Genomic DNA, 19,527 nt, shown 5'->3' with positions numbered 1-19,527 from the left:
CCGGGGGGGGGGGGGCAGCTGGGTAGCTCAGTGGATTGAGAGCCAGGCCTAGAGACAGGAGGTCCTAGGTTCAAATCCGGCCTCAAGACACTTCCCAGCTGTGTGACCTTGGGCAAGTCAATTGACCCCCATTGCCTACCCTTACCACTCTTCCACCTATAAGTCAATACACAGAAGTTAAGGGTTTAAAATTAAAAAAAAAATTTTTTTTTTGAACTCGGGACTCCTATCTTTAGACTTGACTCTCAATCTGCTGAGCCACCCAACTGCCCTTACACCTTAGTCTTCTTACTTCTATGTAGCAGCCAGGAAGGGAAAAAAAAGACGCATTTTGGTTGATTAGTGACTTTCGAATACACACCAAGACTGGCTTAGCAGCCAGTCAAAAGTACTTCTCTTCCCTATGTGGCTCATAGACTGAGCCAGTCCAATGCTTCTCTGCACAGGTTTTGAAGCACGTGTTGGGGGCTGCACCTGGGAGATCCCCGGGCTCTGGAGGGGGGACTCTGGCTGGACTTCTCTTCTTGTCTCCCCTATATAACATGGTCTTAGTGGAAAGGATTTCCAAGGATCTTTCTAGCCAAAATGTTACCTAGTTCGTGGGGGTATTAGAAACATGCTTGCCAGGCTCAGAAGCTTCTCTCAAAGGTAGGTTTGTGGATGTGACAAAGCCTGTTTTCTTCCCCTGCTCTTCTGACCTTCTCCCTGTCTTGGTGATGCTTTTGCCTATCCCCAAAGAGGCCCAGGGGTCCCAGTGTCCCAGGTAAGAAGGGAGAGCCCTTCAGGCAGGGGCAGAGATGGGAAAGGAAGCCGCGAGGTGTCCACTTTGGCTGTAACCCAGAGAGAGTACGTGAGGTGGAGTCACGGAAAAGAAGTCTGAAAAAGGGGTCTGCACACGGATTGCAGGGCTTTCAGTGAGGACCTGAGGAGTTTGTATTTTCTTCTAGAGGGATGGCCGAGTGCTTGAAGTGTTTGGAGCAGGGCAATGACATGGTAAGACTCCTGCTTGGAAGGTATCTTGAAGAGGGATGAATGTAGAAGGGCAGAAATGAAAACTGAATTTTAGGTTAAGGTTCAGGACAGTTGAGAGAACAACCCAACGGATAGTTATTTGACTTTTCACTGTGGAGGAGACTTGTTTCACTTTGAGGAAGATAGAAGTTAACTAAATTTGTTTTTTATAAAAATCTTTTTCTAACTTCCTGAATAATTTTAGATCTTTGCATGTGTGCCTGTGTACATTTTGGATTAATATTCTGTAACATGTTGGCTTTGTGATAATTCTTATTCTGGGTGAAGTCTTTACTATCTTATCATGCAAAGGCTCAAATTTTCCTTTTCCCTATCCATAAAAAGGTTTTTACTAAACAAACTGGTTGTTTAAGTAGTGCCTTTACAGTCTTATTTATACTAACTTTGAATAAACTGTTTGAATAAACTTACCCCCAAATTGAAAATGCCAATTATATGCTACTTTTTGTCTTTTTGAAAGATGTTAAAGGTCTCAGCACACCATTTTTTAAATCAGCTTCAAGTTATGACACATGCTTGAAAATCTATGATTTAGGCTTTTATTAGTTTATATTAGGTCCATCTTCTTCCACCTTCCCCCAAACAGTGAGACTTTTTGTAGTATTTTTGTGGACCACAAAGTTTTTTTCAGAAACTTTGCTCGACATGCCAAGGGTCATTGCCTGTAGTAATGAACTTTTTTTTTTTTAAACCCTTAACTTCTGTGTATTGACTCATAGGTGAAAGAGTGGTAAGGGTGGGCAATGGGGGTCAAGTGACTTGCCCAGGGTCACACAGCTGGGAAGTGTCTGAGGCTGGATTTGAACCTAGGACCTCCTGTCTCTAGGCCTGGCTCTCAATCCACTGAGCTACCCAGCTGCCCCAGTAATGAACTTTTAATCTTGAATTGAGGATTCGCCACCCATTTAAAAAATTTTTATTATATGGAAGAGAAATTAATCAGTCATGATTTTATTTTGGGAAGTCAAAAGTTTTTGAATATATAAATCAAACTGAGACTATGAACAGAGGGAAATTTCTTAGTTTTTTATTTTCTTTCCTACATCACTTTCCCCCTCTCCCTCTTTCCTGTTGGATAAACATGGTATAGTAGGAAAAACTCTAAAGTTTAGGTTCTGGTCCAGGCCCTGTCATTACTTGGTATAAGTCATTTTTCCTTTTGTAATAAGCCAGTTTCCTCATCTGTAAAGTCAAGTGTTGGGCAAAGTATGTTTGTGTTTATTCACTAGTTGTAAGGTTGGGTATATGGGAATCCATGGTTAAAATAGTTACCTGATCATTATGTTATCTCCTTAAGAACTGCACAGGTTGATTGGTGCTAATTACATTAATAGTGAAATAGAAACTTGAGAAACTGTAGGCTGTAGAACTTTAGCTCCTGAGTCAATACAAGAGTGTTATTTTCCTCTTTTGGCTCTTACTACACTTATCAAGAAGATGGTTTTAAATGACTCTTTCAGGAGAATCCAAAGGAGACAAGGAAACCAATCTTGTAAAAGATCCAGAGATGAGAGCTACATGACCCTCTTGACACACTTTAGTCCTGCAGTGGACTTTCACGATATGAATGTAAAAGTGTGCTCAGTATTACTGGGTTCCTAGATAAAATATCTGGAATTGCTGTTGGAATAACATATCTTGATCTAAAAGAAGTCTTTTGAGAAATATACCTATCCTTTGATTCACTGTCACTACTACTACTAGGAATATACTACAGAGAGATCAAAGACAGAGAAAAATGCCTATATATACAAAATATTTGTAGTATCAATATGTTTTTAGCAAAAAACAAACAAACTTGAAACAAAGTGGATCCCCATTAATTGGAGAATGGCTGAACAAATTGTGGAATTTACATGATTCTCATGCCACAAGAAATGATGAACAAAATAGATTCAGAGAAATCTGGAAAGACTTGTATTGACTGATGTGTAAAGTGAAATGAATAGATCCAGGTAAAGAACTTAAATGATGACTATGATACCATAAAGTAAAGCATCTTGGAAATGCTAATGTATTGTGATCAGTGCAGCGTCTAATTATGACTTCATAAGATTGCTGGTGGGACATACCAGTGCCTTCTTGGCAGAGAAGTGGTTAGATTAGAGGTAAATGAGACATTAATTTTAAGTCATGGCTAATACATAGATTGACTTTATTTGATTGTACTTAATTCATGGAAGGGAGGGCTTCTATTGCAAGAGAGTGAGTTAATGAGTAGTATAGACATAAAAAATCCCACATTAGGAATAAAATATCAACAAATAATTAGTAGAAAATGTAAAAATTTCCTGGTGGTGATCAGGGGTAGCACAAATAAACAGGACAATTTTATTACCATTTATTACCATTTTGAATTTGAAATGATTCTGTAACAAGTTTATGGTGTCATATACAGTTCTCCTTTTTTGCATATTGAAATGTTCATTTGATTCAACTTCCAATAAAAAAGAAACATATAGCTTTTAAAAGGAGAGAACCTTGAAGTCATCTTGTCTTGTGCCCTCATCTGTAGAGAAAACTCATCTGCCTGAATCTCTTATGCTGCTTAGGCCACCAAAGACTTCCCAAGAAGGATTCCAATTTCATCAAGATTCCATAAAGGCATTTGCAATCCAACATGTGAATATCTTTAGTATTACTATGTAATTTAAACCCTCGAGAGCCTGACAAAGCACCACTAATCCTCTGTCTTTATTTAAACTGATGTCCAAACAGATTTCAGGTTTTTGGGGGTAGAGGTTGTTTGGGGATATAAAAGGAAGATTAATGTTTATGTAGTAACTTTGGGAATAGCAGGACACAATTTGGGAAGAACCATAATTTTAACAGAATTATGTAATCACAAGATATATTAGATTTGGAAGGGAACTTAGTGGTCAGCTCGGTGATGCAGTGGATAGAGTGCTGGGCCTGGAATTCAGAAGACTTGCCTTTCTGAGTACCAGTTAGGCCTCAGACACTTGCTGTGTTACCCTGGGTGTCACATTACTCCGTTTGCCTCAGTTTCCTCATTTGTAAAATGAGCTGGGGGGGAAATGATAAACCACTTTGCCAAGAAAACCTCAAATAAGGTCACAAAGAGATGGGTATGATTGAAATGACTCCCCATCACCAGGGTCACCCTGGGCAGTATGTGGGCAGAGCTAGAATGGTACTTAAGATTTGATCCTTGGGGTGCTTTCAGGATCTAAGACCATCGGCTGACCCAGTAGTGGTATTAGAGGGTCATGGTTTGCTTAACTTTTTGGTCCCTGGGCATAGTTCCAAATTGTCCTCCTGAATGGTTGGATCCAGTCACAACTCTAATAACGATGCGTCAGTGTTCTGATTTTGACACGTCCCCTCCAAAATTTATCACTTTACTTCATATTAGCCAATCTGATAGGTGTGGGGTGGTACCTCAGAATTGTTTTAATTTGCATTTCTCTAATCAAGAGTGATTTAGAATGTTTTAAAAATATGATTATCGATAGCTTTGATTTCTTCATCTGAAAACTGTCTATTCATATCCTTTGACCATTTATCAATTGGGGAATGACTTGGATTCTTATAAATTTGACTTAGTTCTTTGTCTTCTTTTGCTCTTCTAAATACCTGCAAGATTCATGGTATAGCACAGAGCACACTGAATTTAGAGTAAGAAGACCTGGCTTCAGATTTTTGTTCTGTTAAAGCATTTGCCCACTCTACATCTTAATGCTTATTTGTAAAATTAGGGGGTTGGCTTTGTGTAGATAGAATTTACTTACCCAGCATCGTCTTTGCATGGTTAGTTACGCTGTGTGTGAAAGATAGGAGGATAAAGTTTTGGTGTGACCCCATCCGTCTTTTTCTCTCTTTCCCTGAATGAGACTGCTAAAGCTGGCTGAGAGAGCCAGCAGGAGAATCTACACATGTGGTCATACTTTAGTTAGACTTTAGGCTTTGAACTTCTCTTTTTAAATTTCTTCTACTTCAAGTGAATATTAATAAACTTAATAAAATAATACTTGGAGTTATCGGTATTAATTTAAATCTCACAGCTTAAATATTTGAGGTACCTTTGAGCACTAAATCTTAATTACCAGCAAAATCTTTCATCTGCCACAATGATGATATAAGTACTATACCCAGGACTTAGGAGAAGAATGCTAAATCTGTAAGCCAGGGAAATTGTTGTGATTTATTTAATTAATGTTTTTCTGCCAAGTTGTATGATCATTTACATTAGTCTCATCACTGCTTTTTTCATTTGTTTTTTTCTCTTTTAGTCTCTAGTTGCAAGTCCATGTCATTTTACAGCTGGTGTTAATTTGTTTATTTTTTAAAGGCTAAAAATATACCCATTACAAAAGCCCCCAGGCACATGTGCAAGAAATACAATAAGATTCTGAATATAGTCCACATCACAGCTACCTGTCATTGCCTTCTTATCTTCTAGACCAGTGATGGGCAAACTTTTTAAAGAGGGGGCCAAAGGAAAGGAAATGCTCATCTGTCAATCTGTTTCTAAGGCAGTTCTTTTGAAGTATCACTGTATTGTATCCTACTCATATTTGTCAGATTAGGAATAATGTCATGCACGACCAGAGAGAATATTTCAGGGGGCCACATCTGGCCCGCAGGCCATAGTTTGCCCATCACTGGTCTAGACTGTCAGCTCATTAGGCAAAGGGCTCAGAACAAACTAGGTTTAGGCTCTGCCTTAAAGGTCAGTAGACTTGGACTTGGAGATCCGGAGGGGAGCGAGCACATTCCATTGTGAAGGAGTCTCCAAGTTCCCTCTGTCTCCTGCCTCCAGAAGATTAAATTTGGATTGTCAGCAAAAGCCTTTCAGCTGATTTCAGCTACTGCTTTAGGGCCTGGGAAAAGGTCTGATTCCTGAGATACCTAGACCCAACCCCTACTGGGTTTTTATTCATCTAAATTGGTACCTTGCATTTCAGCCTAGCAACCAGCAACTGTTTCACACAGAAGACACCTAGGCCTATCAGTTTTATTCAATAAATATTTATTAAGAGTCTACTGGGTGCAGAAGATAGGTAGACATGGAGTGACAGAAAAAGACTAGATAAGATTATGGTTCTTCCCTTGGTGGCACTTAGGGCCTCGATGTAGGAGTGACAGGAAGCTAGAAAAAAAAGCACAAGGACTACATGAAAGGCATATAGATTTAGAGGAGAGAGAGTGAGGTGTGAGGGAAGACTTTTTAGAGGAGATATTAAACTGAACTTTCAGCGATGGGGAGGACTTCAGTAGCAGAGTAAGAGAGAGAAGAAAGGCACGGTCTAGATGGAAGGTTAACAAAGGTCTATAGATCAGGAATGAAGTTAGTTAAATGATTTAATAACCAAGACTGTAGAGCAGAGATATAACTATAGGCAGGGCAATCAGAGTTTTGTTATGGGACATTCAGGTGCAATGGGATATTCTTTTTCCCTTGGCTGTGCTCCTAACCTTGTTTCATTTTATATATTTCACTAGTGCCCTGGCCTGTAGCATGAACACCTGCTTCCTTGTGGCTCTCCCAGCCAGGTCCATGTGGGGGCCCACCCTCCCCACCCTAGCCCTATCTTCAGCACAATCTTATCTCAGACTCTTAAAACTGCTCATGTATTTTTCCTTATTATACATGTTCACCTTAAATGATGAAAGCTTGGTGGGAAGTCCCTGGGGTAACCAGGAGGCATCTTTGGGGGTGTGAGGCCGTGCCATGATGCCCCAGGGCTTCTTGGACTCTTCTGCATCTGCTTTGACTGGAACTTTAACACTTTTCATGGGGTACCTGGGCAAATATGGTAAGGAAACTTACAATCTAAGGCAATACAATTTTGGATATTCTTGTGAAGTAAACAAAAGAAAATCCTTTACTTTTATATTTGTAAAACCTTGTGCCTTAAATAAAGTAGACAACCGATAAATGATTGTGGTTGATTGCTTTTTGTGTAAGGCTAGATACAAATAATAAATGGATCTACTTATAACTCATACATCTACTCAAGAACAAGTCAAATTAGGGATTTATGTGAAAGTACATGAATGATTGAATCTGAAGATCATTTAGAAATGACTTTTATCTAGTCAGATCCAGAGCTTTAGTATAGGCATATTACCCAAGTCATGTTGGAATCCTGTGGGATGTAGTTTATGGTTTATGAAATGAATATTTTAGTGCAAAGGAAAGTGAACAGGAAACTTGAAGCAACATATTTAATGTCTTTGGAAGGTTAAATGTAACCACTGTATTTGTCTATTGGAAACCCATTTAGTTTCAGAGGCTGATGACCACAAACTCAGTCTTATTGTCTGGGAAAAATTTGCTCGGCATATAGCTCTTAGACATATCATTAAAATCTTGACTTTTGTATGGCTTTTTATTTTTCCATGGAGAAAAATATAATTTTGCAAGCTTTTAGCAATTCTAAAAGCCTGAGACTTTTTCTTTCTTTCTTTTTTTTTTTAAAAATAATATGAGGGTATGAAATAAAGGACTATTTGGTACGAATGATCTTCTGGTAAAGACAGTTCTTACCTCTAGCCTAAAGTACTTTGGTGTCTTCATCTTCAAATCAACAGATCTATTGAAATATAAGTAAAAAAAAGTGGAACTCTGTAAGTGAAGCTCTGATATTGGAAGTAGTGTCATCCCTAGAGAAGACCTCACAGTTTCTCACTTCCAGCTCTCATCTTTTGTATACATGAAATTTGGTTAAAATGAATATCAAGTGCAGCCTTAAAATCACAGATGTTTGAAGTAGATTAAAGTAGTTCTGTAAGGTTGATGGTGGGAATTCTGATCCTGATTCATTTTATATATATGCCTTAGATCTCCTTTTAGTACCTCTTCCCACTCTTGTTTTTGAGGACCTCAAGGTCTGGAAGAGTGATTGGATAGAACACAGGGGCCATTCTTTATCTAGCTTTATGAGTTTGACACTGGGGGGAAAAGGAGACAAATGATTATGGCATGATTATTCTGATGCTTGAACTCCCAAGGCAGTATCTTTGCTTGGCATGTTTGTTTTTTTTAAAACCCTTACCTTCAGTCTTGGAGTCAATACTGTGTATTGGCTCCAAGGCAGAGGAGTGGTAAGGGCTAGGCAATGGGGGTCAAGTGACTTGCCCAGGGTCACACAGCTGGGAAGGATCTGAGGCCAGATTACCTAGGACCTCCTGTCTCTAAGCCTGCCTCACATCTCTAGGCTTGGCTCTCAATCCATTGACCTACCCAGCTGCCCCCATTGGCATGGTTTTTTAACTATCTAATCAAATTAGAATACCTAAGACCTTGTCTAATACATATTTCCTACTCAAAACAACTTATACCTGCATTTTTAGTCTTGTAGACTGTCTTGTGACTTGCTAGAAATTTTGTATTCGAAAGGGTTCAATGAGGCTAATGCCATGTTATGCATGTTGATCTTGGAAGGATATTTCCCTGGTTCCCAAGGAAAGTACTGTTAATCCAGTTAGAGAGAGGAAGCTTTGGAGATATTAGTTTATACCTTACCTTTTTTTCTGGAGGGGCAGCTTGAATGTTGAAATGATGCAAAGAACTCTGGAGTTCCCCTTCTAAATGTTTATGGGAACAGCTGGGAAATACTTGGCATTGATTAATCTTCATTAGATCACTTGGCCCCGTTTATAGTTACATTTTAGAAGGAGCTAGTGAAATTCAAGATTAGCCAAAGAAAAGCAATGGAAATGATGGAAAGGTTGGAGAGTATGTGTAGTAATGTCTAGTTAAAAAAAAAAAAAAAGCACTGAATAATTTGTAGACCTAACATCTAGTTGGTCCATTGATAGAACCTGTATGACTGTGGGACAATTCACTTAGGCCATATTTTCCCCATTTATAAGTTGGCTTTGATGGAATTTAGGCCACTAAAGTTTTATCAATAGATGAGGTATAAAGAAACATATAATGTTCTAATGAAATGGAGAAGAGATAATTTAATTAGAGCCTTCTAAAATAGAACAAGTTATTATGGAACATCATGATGCAACTATTTTCCATATTCAAAGAAAATAAAATTCAGGAGTTTAACTGGGTTTGAATTATAGTACATAGTGTAATAAACGTTCTTGATTCCTAATAAGTTGCTAATGCTAAAGTAGGTTCCTGATAAAAATGGCTCAGCATTGTCGCCAACCCCACCTGCTCATGCAGCCTCTGCCAAACAGAGCAGTCCAGACTTAGCCATTATTTATTCCCTTCCCGATGACTGTTTTGGGCAACACCATCCTCCTGGTCCCTTAAGGTCATCCTAGATGTCATCCTTGATTCCTCACTCCCTCCTGTGGGCTGTGTAGCTTATTTGTACACATTTGTTTGCTCATCAGCTCCATTTGATTGTGAGATCCCCAAGGGTGGCAGGAACTGCCTTTTACCTCTTTTTGTATCCCCAGCTCTTAGCGCAGTGCCTAACACATAGCACATGAATGATACAGGTTTATTGACTGACCTTGGGAAATAACATTTTGTGAAATAGTAGAACTGACTATAGTAGCAGATGCTGGATGACCATTATGGAATTTCTGTATTTTAGAGTTGTCTGAAAAAAAAAATCTGTATTCTGATGTATCTGACAAGTGGACACTCAGATTTTGATTGGAGACCTCCAGTGAGAGAACCCATGACTTAAAGCAAACCTTTCCACTTTTGGTAACTCAAATCTTGGGAATTTTTTTTCTTATCAAGGCTAAATTTACCTCTGCCACTTTTTTTGCCCATTGTTCTTAGAAGGTCTATCCTTTGGGGGCTAACAGAAAAAATTTAATCCTAATCTTCTGTGTTACAGTTTTTCAAACACAACTTCCTCTATCATATCTTGGCTAGACTAAGTATTCCAACTCTGAAGAATCATAGACCCAAAGCTGGGAGGTACCTTAGAGCCTGCCCCATCCAAACTCACATTTTATGGATGAGATACTGAATTTCAGAGAGTGTAGTGACTTTCCCAAAGTCACCGAGGTAAGAAATGTCCAAGATGAGCAGAGGTAGAGCTAGTAGAATAGGGAGAGTTCTGGTGCTGGCTTTTTGCTGTCATTATTACTTTTTCTAGGTATTTATTAACTATATGTTTAATAAAACATTCTCATTTTTTTCAAGGAATCAAAGTCCTTAACTGATTTTGAATTTGCAGGCTTTAATCTCTCTTTTTTTAAATTGGAAATTTGCGCTTCTTTATTCCTGCAGTACCTCTTCCATTCTCCATGTTCTTTTGGATATCACTTTGAAAGACATTTCAGAAAGGATTTTTAAGGCAGTTGTGAGATGTTGAACTAGATAATTAATCTCCAAGGGTCATTTTATAAACTGCTCTAGTGATTTCTGTGTCGAAGCTGTAACTAATAGCAAAATTGGAAAGACTAGTAGAAATGAGTTGCTATTGATACTTTGAATCCATAACATTTATCAATATGAACCACTCAATCATATGCCATGTGACAGGTCTTATTTTGTACTTTAACTTTATAGATGACTTGTTTTTCCAACTATGTTTTACATGTTTTGAAGGGAGAGGTGTATATTCATTATTTTATCTTCTGCTGTGTCTCTCATTGTGCCTAGCACACTGCTGTCCTCACAGTGTCATTTAATATATCATTATTGATAACTTGACAGTTCATTTATATCAAAAGAATCAGTAGTTCATTTGATAAAGTAGGCATTTGATAAATGGTAGAATTTTTACCTTCCATAGGTGGTAGAATCTACCTGTTTCTTGAATGTTTAGGAAACCTGTACTACTTAAATAAATTCAAGATCTCATCAGCCTGAGTACTTTTTTCTACTGGTATATTTTCATATCTTCTCACTGTATGTGATTCTTTTTTATGTTTTTCAATAGATTACCATAGAGTATCTATCCAATACAATGGAAGATTTCCTCTAGTTCCTTTAATACTTTGTAGATACCAGTGTAGTAGTAGTATCTGATTTTTTTTTTTAACCCTTACCTTCTGCTTTAGAATCAATACAATATATTTTTTCCAAGGCAGAAGAGTAGTAAGGGCTAGGCAATGGAGGTTAAGTGACTTGCCCAGGGTTACACAGCCAGGAAGTATCTAAGGTCAGATTTGAACCCAGGACCTACCATCTCTAGGCCTGGCTCTCAATCCACTGAGCTACTCAGCTTACACGACCAGCCTATTTCCTTTTCTGATTAACTGTGGCCTTGAGATATCTTCAATTTTTTATTTAAAAATTTAAAGATGTGTGCCTTTGTATTTTATATTATCATTTATTTCCTATTAAATCATAGTACCTTCTTATAAAAAGATCAAGCTAACTAAAAATTCCAGTATAGTGATTAGTACAGATATTTCATGATATATCCCACTCATAACTTACTTTTATTATATTAATCATATACTGTTCTTTCTTTGCTTGGTATCCATCTATCCAATTCTCTTCCATGTTTCTTAATAGTCTTCATATTTGTCATTCCTCTTGGCACAATGTTACTCTATTACATTTGTGTGTCATAAAATCTGTTCAGCTATTCTGCAATCAATAGGCACATAATTTGTTCTTAGCTATTGGTTAGGACATAGAGTACTCCTGTAAGTATTTTGGTATAGCCTCCTACCTAGTAGATTGGTCAATATTACAGTAAAGGAAAATAATAAATGTTGAAAGGGATGTGGCAAAATCAGGATACTGATGCATTGCTGGTGGAGTTGTGTATTAATCCAGCCCTTCTGGAAGGCCATATGGGATTATGTGCAAAGGGCTTTAAAAGAACGCATACCCTTTGATCCAGTAATACCACTACTAGATTTATACCATAAAGAGATAATAAGGAAAAATACTTGCACAGGAATGATTCATAGCCACATTTTTGGGGGGGGGTTGCCAAAAACTGGAAAACGAGGAGGTATCCCTCGAATGGGGGATGGCCGAACAAATTGTGGTATATGATGGTGAGGAAATACTATTGTGCAGTAAGGATGATGATCTGGAGGATTTCTATATGAACTGGCAGAACCTGATGCAGAGTGAAATGAGCAGAACCAAGAGAACATTGTACACAGAAAGTAAAACATTGTGGAACAATCTAATTGCTACTAGTAGCAATGCAATTTGCCAGGGCACTCCTGAATGACTTATGGGAAAGAATGCTGACCACATTGAGAGAAAGAACTATGGGAGCAGAAATGCAAAAGAACGTATGACATCATCTACTACATGTATATATGGGTATGTGATTTGGGGTTTAGGCTTTTAAAAAATTGCTCTATAGCAAAAATGAATAATGTGGAAATAGATATCAAGTGATAACATTTGTACAACCCAGTGGAATTGCTTGTCAGCTTTAGGAGGGGGAAAGTGAATCATTTAAAAATAAAAATTAAAAAATATTTTGGTATATATGGGACTTTGCACCTAGTGGATTCTTATAAACATTGGTTGAATTAAATTTTTGTTGAATTTCTTTATTCCCAATACTAAGATGTTGTGTAGCTCTTGTAACATTCTTAATTGTTTTTGAGAAGTCAGACTAATTTACAATGTAACTAATGGCAGAAGTGTGTGCCTATTTTCTTACATCCTCTTCAGCAATTTTTAAATCATATCTGCTGATGGAATGAGTTAGGGTTGATAACTCAGAGCAATTTTTTGTTTTCTTTATTAATGATCCACAACATTTTTACATTGGTTTGCAGTTCTTAAAAAAAAAACCCAACAGGATTATATATTCTTTACTATTGGAAAATGGTGTTTAAGCCTTATATATTTGTGTTAATTCACTACAAATTTCTGGATGTCATGTTTTTATTAGACATTTCATACAAGTATCTTTCTCCATCCATATATTTTTCTTCTAGCTTTTAAATTTTATACAAGGTCTAATTTATCTTTTATAACCTGCTATTTCTTTTCTGGTTATGATTTCCCCTTATTACAGTTGTGGAATATTGTTTTGTTCTCTATTTCTTTCATTTTTTTGTTGTGGTGACTTTTAATTGTAAATAATTTATCAATTTGGATTTTATTGCGTTATCAATCAATCAATCAAACATTTATTAAGCACCTACTATGTACCAGGCACTGTGCTAAGTGCTGGAGATATGAAAACAAAAAAAATAAATAAAAGGCTGCCCCTGTCTTCAAGAAACTTACAATCTGCTGGAGGGAGACAATGTACAAAGAAATGAATACAAAGCACACTTTGTAAAAGATAGGAAGCAATTAACATAGGGAAGACATTTGAAATAAGAGGGTAATGGGACTTTTAGTTGATACTTAAAGGAAGTGAGGGAGGCCAGTAGTCTGAGGAGAAAGGGGAAAACTTTCTAGACATGTGAGACTGCAGAGATAGAATTCTTAGAGCTGAGAGAGCTATTGTCTTGTTTGTGGTATCTGATTTAAGTTGTTATTCTAAACCTATTTTCCAGTAAACTGCTTCCAGTTTTCCCAGACATTCTTCTTGAATCCTTTTCTCCCAGTATTTTATGTTTTTGTGTTTACCAAACACTAGGCTTATTTTGGGGTTCTGTTTTCTAATCTAATGTTTTTGGTGCTCTCATCTTTTATGGGTGAGTTTTGTTTACTTTTTAAAATTCAAGATTATGATTCTTTACTTCTCCATCAAATATTACTTTCCCCCTTTTTAAAAGTAATTTCTATGTCCTTGTGGTTTGTTTTACTTGTAAGAATCTGATTCTAGCATCCTTTTACCTCTTTTGCCTAGCTCAAATATAGATTCTCTGAATCTAATTTTGCTCTTTAGATTTTATGCTCATGTTTTCAATATCCATTTTTTGGATCTAAATCTCATATTTTTTGAGTTTGCTCACTGCTTCTAAGAGATTAACCGTCATTAATTCTAAATGATCTTGTCTCCTAATTGCATTTAAAAATTGTTCTTTGAGGATATTTTAAATTTCTATGCTGATTTCTGACCTTATTTCCTTGTTGAATTAACTTATTGCTCTATGATCCCATTATAATTTTGAGGTGGGAGGGAGGTTGTGTGCTTGTTATTATTTCAATATTTGTCCTGCTGTCTGGTGTTTTTATATTGCTTTCTTGTACTCTCAACTTTGGTCTTGGATACTTATTTTTCCATTATTATTAATATTTTTTTTTGCTGTTGGATTTATAAATGATGGGGAGTGTGTCTTGAACGCAGTTAATTGTAGAGTTGAAAAAGCACTAGTTCTAGTGTTAGAAAAGTCTGAGTTCAAATTTAACTTCAGACTCTTATTAGCGCTATAACCCAAGGCAAGCCTCTTATCCTTCATCTCCCTCAGTTTCCTCCTCAATAAAATGAAGATAATAATAGCACTTAGCTTATAGGGTTTTATGAGGATCAAATGAGATAGTATTTGTTAAAAGTGTTTAGTATTGTATCTGGCACATAGTAAGTACTACATAAATGCTTAATCCTTCCTCCCTCTCTCTAAGGTTGTAGTAGTTGATAGACTGTATCTACTGGGAATTAGGCTAGTCAGTCTGTTCAATTTACAGCAATTAGATAACCTTTCTCTTGAACTTTCCTTGCCATTCCTCTTTTTATAGGTTTTATTTTTTCCTGTGTTTAAAGTATTTTTTTTTATGTATTTTTATGACAGTAGTGATTTTAAGTCAAGAAATTGAATCATAGGAGTCATAGCTTCTTGATTGTTGTGGTTTGCTTACTTTTTGGGTTGTGTCCTAATGCAGCTTGATCAGGCAGCATATCTAATAGCAATAACAAGTGTGAGAATTGTGAATCTTAACATTATGTTGGTTACTGATAGTTAAAAGCTCTCAGTAGAAAGTCCAAGATGGCAGGAATATTATGTGTCAGGTTTTTTTGGAAATAGTTTGGTCCAGGTCTGTTTGGTTGCAATCTTGCCAAACTGGTAGGATTGTCTTAGCAAATTCTCTTTAAAATAATGGCATTCACACTATTAGTGGAAACATGAAACAACCAAAATTCTAGAAAACAACTTGGAATTGGACAAGAAAAGTCACTAAAAGCCACCTTTTCACCCTAAAATGCCCACAGTGGACCTGTATGTAGCCATATATCTAAGGATACTTACATATATGTACATACACTCATACTCCAAGGGAGTCAAAGACAAATGAAAGGCCTTCATGTACCAAAGTATTCATAGTGTTCTTGTGTCATAAAAAACAAAGTACTTCTTTTTCAGTTGAGGAATAACAATAAATTGTGGTATAGAAATATATGGAATATTATTTGAACCATAAGGAACAGATAATAGGAAGAATTCAGAGAACCATGGGATGACTCATATGAACTGATAAAAAGTAAGCAGAACTTGGAAGGCAGCATAACCAATGACTACAATAACGAAAGCTAAATGACCACTCAAACAAACCGTATATTTATTGTATCATTGTCAATCGTCATTGTCAGTCTTGCCCCTGAAGAAGAATTGGAGAACTGCTTCTGCTGGGGATGCTGATAAATGGGTACCTGCCATATGCCTCTAATGTTAGATATATTAACATATGCAGTCATTTTACTAAAACTATTTTTCTTTGTTTTAAGAAAAGACTCATTAGGAATTCAAGGGAAGTATATTAGGAAATGACTAATGAAGAAACAAAAACCATCAATTAAATGTTCTCCCTCCCCCCAGTCAAAGTACTCACGATTTCTCCTCTCTTACAGATAAGAAATCTGCAGAAAAACAGAAAGGACATTAAATAAGAATATCTACTATCAGGTATGGTCTACTGCTTTTACTAATTGCAAACAATACAAGTGATGCTTAGTTTCCCTCTGACTGTGGAATTAATTGATCTCAGTTTGAGAGGAAATCTGAGAGATGGCCAGTTTTTTGGGAGAACAGGGAGGGAAGGGAAAATGTTTCTTTCTGCTCAAGGCATATGGATGCTGTCTAACTGTGTAGTAACCTGGACCCAACAGATCCAATGCAACCTTTCTGTTCGCTGCTGGAGCTGATTAATAATTTAAAAAATGTTCTATCATAAGAGTGTGCACGAGGAAAAGGGATGTCCTATGGTACCCCTCACTTAGCTAGGTTCTTCCCACAAATGATAGTATACTTTAGTGTTTGAAGAGCTAAAACTCAGCCATTATTGAACAAATTTGGGAAATTTGTTGCCTAGAAAAGGTAATTACATAGCTTTGTAGAGAAGGGATGAGGATCCAGAACCAAAATGACAGGTATTTTCATCTTCTAGGAAAAAATCAGTTAACTTGAGAATTTAAGAAACACAATTTTATCCTGTTTCCTTTCTCTTCAGTTTGTCACTTTCATCCTTATCTCATTTGTAAAATTCCAACACACTTAGGAAAACATGGGTATTAAGTTAAGTGTTCCTTTTAAAATATTTTAGAGTATCATTTGTTATAAACTTGCTATATTTTGGAACTAAAATAGAGGGAAAATAATTTCATATTGATTAGCTCACATTTGTTGTCTTTTATTTTTTATTTGTTCTTACAATCATCTCAAGAGGTAGGTACAAATACTATGCTGAGAAAATTCTTTGTTTCCATTTGCCTAAATGTAATTTTTGGGGGTCTGGACTTGTGATTTCATTGATGTGGGGAACCTCTGGAAAGAAAACTCCTTCCAGTACTTATTAGCAACTCACCTTTAGCTTATGTTCTTAAAGAGTTGCCTGAAACACTGACAGGTTGTGACTTGTCTTTGATCATTACGTGTGTGTATCAGAAGTAAAAGTTAAGTTCAAGTTTTCCTGTGCGGCATGCTGCTGTCCATTCCATCATGATGTTTCTCCTAAGTGTGTGTGCATGCATATGCATAAATGTATGTATAGTGTGCGTGCATCTATCTATCTATCTATCTATCTATCACATGTGAAATAAAAGAATGTTAGTAAAATGTACATAGTGAGAGAGGTCTTTAACAATTTTTGACTTACAGAATTTTTTGATTCTTAATAAAGTGAAGAGAATATAGCCTTAGAGCCAGAAAGAACTGTATCCAACTCATGTCTCTTTACAGATACAGACTTTGTGACCCTGGTCAGGTCAGTTAGGCTCTCCAATGATCTAGGCAAGTCTCTAATACTCTGAAATACAGAGAAAATAGACCTGAATAAGTTAGATAGGATTTCATTCTCTGGGTGTTTATATCAAGGAAATCATGGCTCTAGTTTTTATCCTGTCCTAATAACATTTCAAAAAATAAATCATACACTAGGAGAACTTGGGTCACTTTTTCAACTGGGAGTTAAAAATAGCAAAGGAAAAGAAAAGAAATCACTAAAATGTCCATGGGTAAAAAGGTTAAGGGTGTGACAATCTCAGTTGCTTCTTTAAATTAGTCACTGATTGTCATATAAGACACATGTATATTTTTTCTTGGACCTTTTTCTTCTTCCTTTTTTCTTTCTTTTGGTTTTGAGCCACTTAAATCTGCAGTAAGGTGAAGAGACTGCCGGTTGATTGACCCAAATCCAACCAGTTCAAATTTGGCAGTTGTTTCCTCATCCCACAAGACAGAGACTATTGACTCACATGGCATATAGCCAAAGTGCACAAGGAACACCATATTAGGAAATTTTTATTCTGAAAAAGACAAAGGGAAAAAAATGGAAAATTTATAAGTGGTGCTTAATAAACTAGGCCCCATACAGATTACATGAGACTTGAATTTTTCCTTTCTTAGCCTATACAATTTCGTATTTTTTTTTTACTTAATTATGGGGTGGTAAGACAGAAAATATTGGGTCTACTTTAAAAATTTTAAAAGAATCAGGGCAGCCAGGTGGTGTAGTAGATGGAGAGCCAAGCCTGGAGTCAAGAGGATCTGGATGTAAATCTGGTCTCAGATACTTCCTAGCTGTATGACCTTGGGCAAGTCATTTAACCCCATTTGCCTAGCACTTGCTCTTATTACCTAGAATTTTTACTGGGACAAAAAGCAAGGGTTTAGAAAAAAGAGCTACACTGGCTTTGTTTCTATATCACTTTTATTTTTTGAATATACAGTTATCCCTTCCAAATTGCTAGGGTTAGGGATATGTGGCACCCCCCACAATCTGGAAAATCTGTGTAAAACTTTTTGGACCTCCCTTTGTACCAGAGCAGAAGGCTGATTTTTTTTTCTTTTATGGATTGTTTGTAGAACCTTATTATAAATTTATAATTTATGTGTGCATTTCTGAGTTTCTAAACTTTTGTGTCATCTGCTGCTTTTAAATGGCATCTGCAGCATTCACGAAACTCCCCCAAAATTCCAATTTAATTTCTTTTGCCAACCTGCCACATATCGAAGTTGTTGTGTAGAAGGGATAACTATTCCCTAGAACCCTCCTCTCTTTCTTGCACCTCTTATGGTCCTTCATAACAAAAGAGAAAATACAAAGACAGGAGGAAAGGTATTTTAGCAAAACTAACCAGCACATTGAGGCTGATGTCATATATCATATTCCTTTCCTAATATCCCCGACCTCTTCAAAGAAGGGAAGCAAGGGCATTTTCTCATCTTTTCTTTGGGTCCAACCTCGGTCATTATAAACTCACAGTGTTCACTTTTTTTTTCTTTTCCCAATTATTGCTTTTTAGTCACTGAGTATATTGTTTTACTGGTTCTGTTTACTCGACTGCATCACTTCAGTTTGGTCTCCTCATGGTATTTCTCTGTATTCTTTTTATTTAGCCTTTCTTATGGTGTAGTTATATTCCACTGCATTTATCTAGCACAATTCATTTCATCATTTTTAAATATCAAATGATATTATAAATATTTTGATGTATTATGAAACCTTTGTTTTTTACTTCCTTCGAATATACACCTAGCAGTAAATTTCTGGGTTGGAGGGCATAGATATTTTACTCACTTTTTAACTTACTGTAGTTCCAAATTTCTTTCCTGAATAGATGGACTAATCCACAGCTTCATCTGTAGATGTTATGTTCTTTTCTCTCATCCATTCAACATTGACAATTGTTTTCTTTTGTCATCTTTGGCAATTTACAGGGTGGAGCTGTTTTACATTTTAACATGGTCAAGTATGGGTTTCTCTTGATTGAAGGTGAAAAAATTAGGGCACTCTTCATCCAATTTCAGATTCAAAACCAAGTGATTTCTACAATGTCAGAGGAAAATACCATAACTCTACCTTTGAATCTCTTTGGAGTTACACTCTATAAATTTGGTCAGTAATGTATAATCAGTGTGACCTCTGATTTAGACCTTGGCCTGGTGAGACTAGCACTGCTAAAGAAATTAGTCACAGTAGATACTTTTATTTTAGCCCATCTTTCTTTTCATTTTAAGAATAAAATGGTCCTCAAGAGTAGTCTCAATCTTCTGAAATGAACAATCAGAAATACGATAAGAGATGGTTATATCTCCCTTCAAGAGCCAGCATAACATCTCTAGCTATTGTTGAGTCATTTCAGTTGTGTTCTTTTCTTGGCAAAGATACTGGAGTGTTTTTTTATTTCCTTATCTGGATCATTTTATAGATAAGCTGCCAACAGGGTTAAATAAGCCTTGCCCAGGGTCACACAGTTGGTAATTGTCTGACGTCAGATTTGAACT

At 36.5% G+C, this 19,527-nt stretch overlaps 1 protein-coding gene across 6 annotated transcripts in view; it reads left to right on the top strand.

The window, feature by feature from the left end:
* Positions 1 to 19,527, top strand: part of MAP4 (microtubule associated protein 4) — a 248,111-nt gene that overhangs the window by 42,074 nt on the left and 186,510 nt on the right. For all 6 annotated transcript variants that reach the window (XM_044683131.1, XM_044683185.1, XM_044683249.1 and 3 more), the window contains exon 2: positions 15,654 to 15,708. The gene's annotated coding sequence lies outside the window, so the exon portion shown is untranslated. The remainder of the gene's footprint in view (positions 1 to 15,653; positions 15,709 to 19,527) is intronic.

Source organism: Gracilinanus agilis, chromosome 1 (genome assembly GCF_016433145.1).
Source record: "Gracilinanus agilis isolate LMUSP501 chromosome 1, AgileGrace, whole genome shotgun sequence".
NCBI lineage: Eukaryota > Metazoa > Chordata > Mammalia > Didelphimorphia > Didelphidae > Gracilinanus > Gracilinanus agilis.
This window is presented reverse-complemented; position numbering and strand designations above follow the sequence as displayed.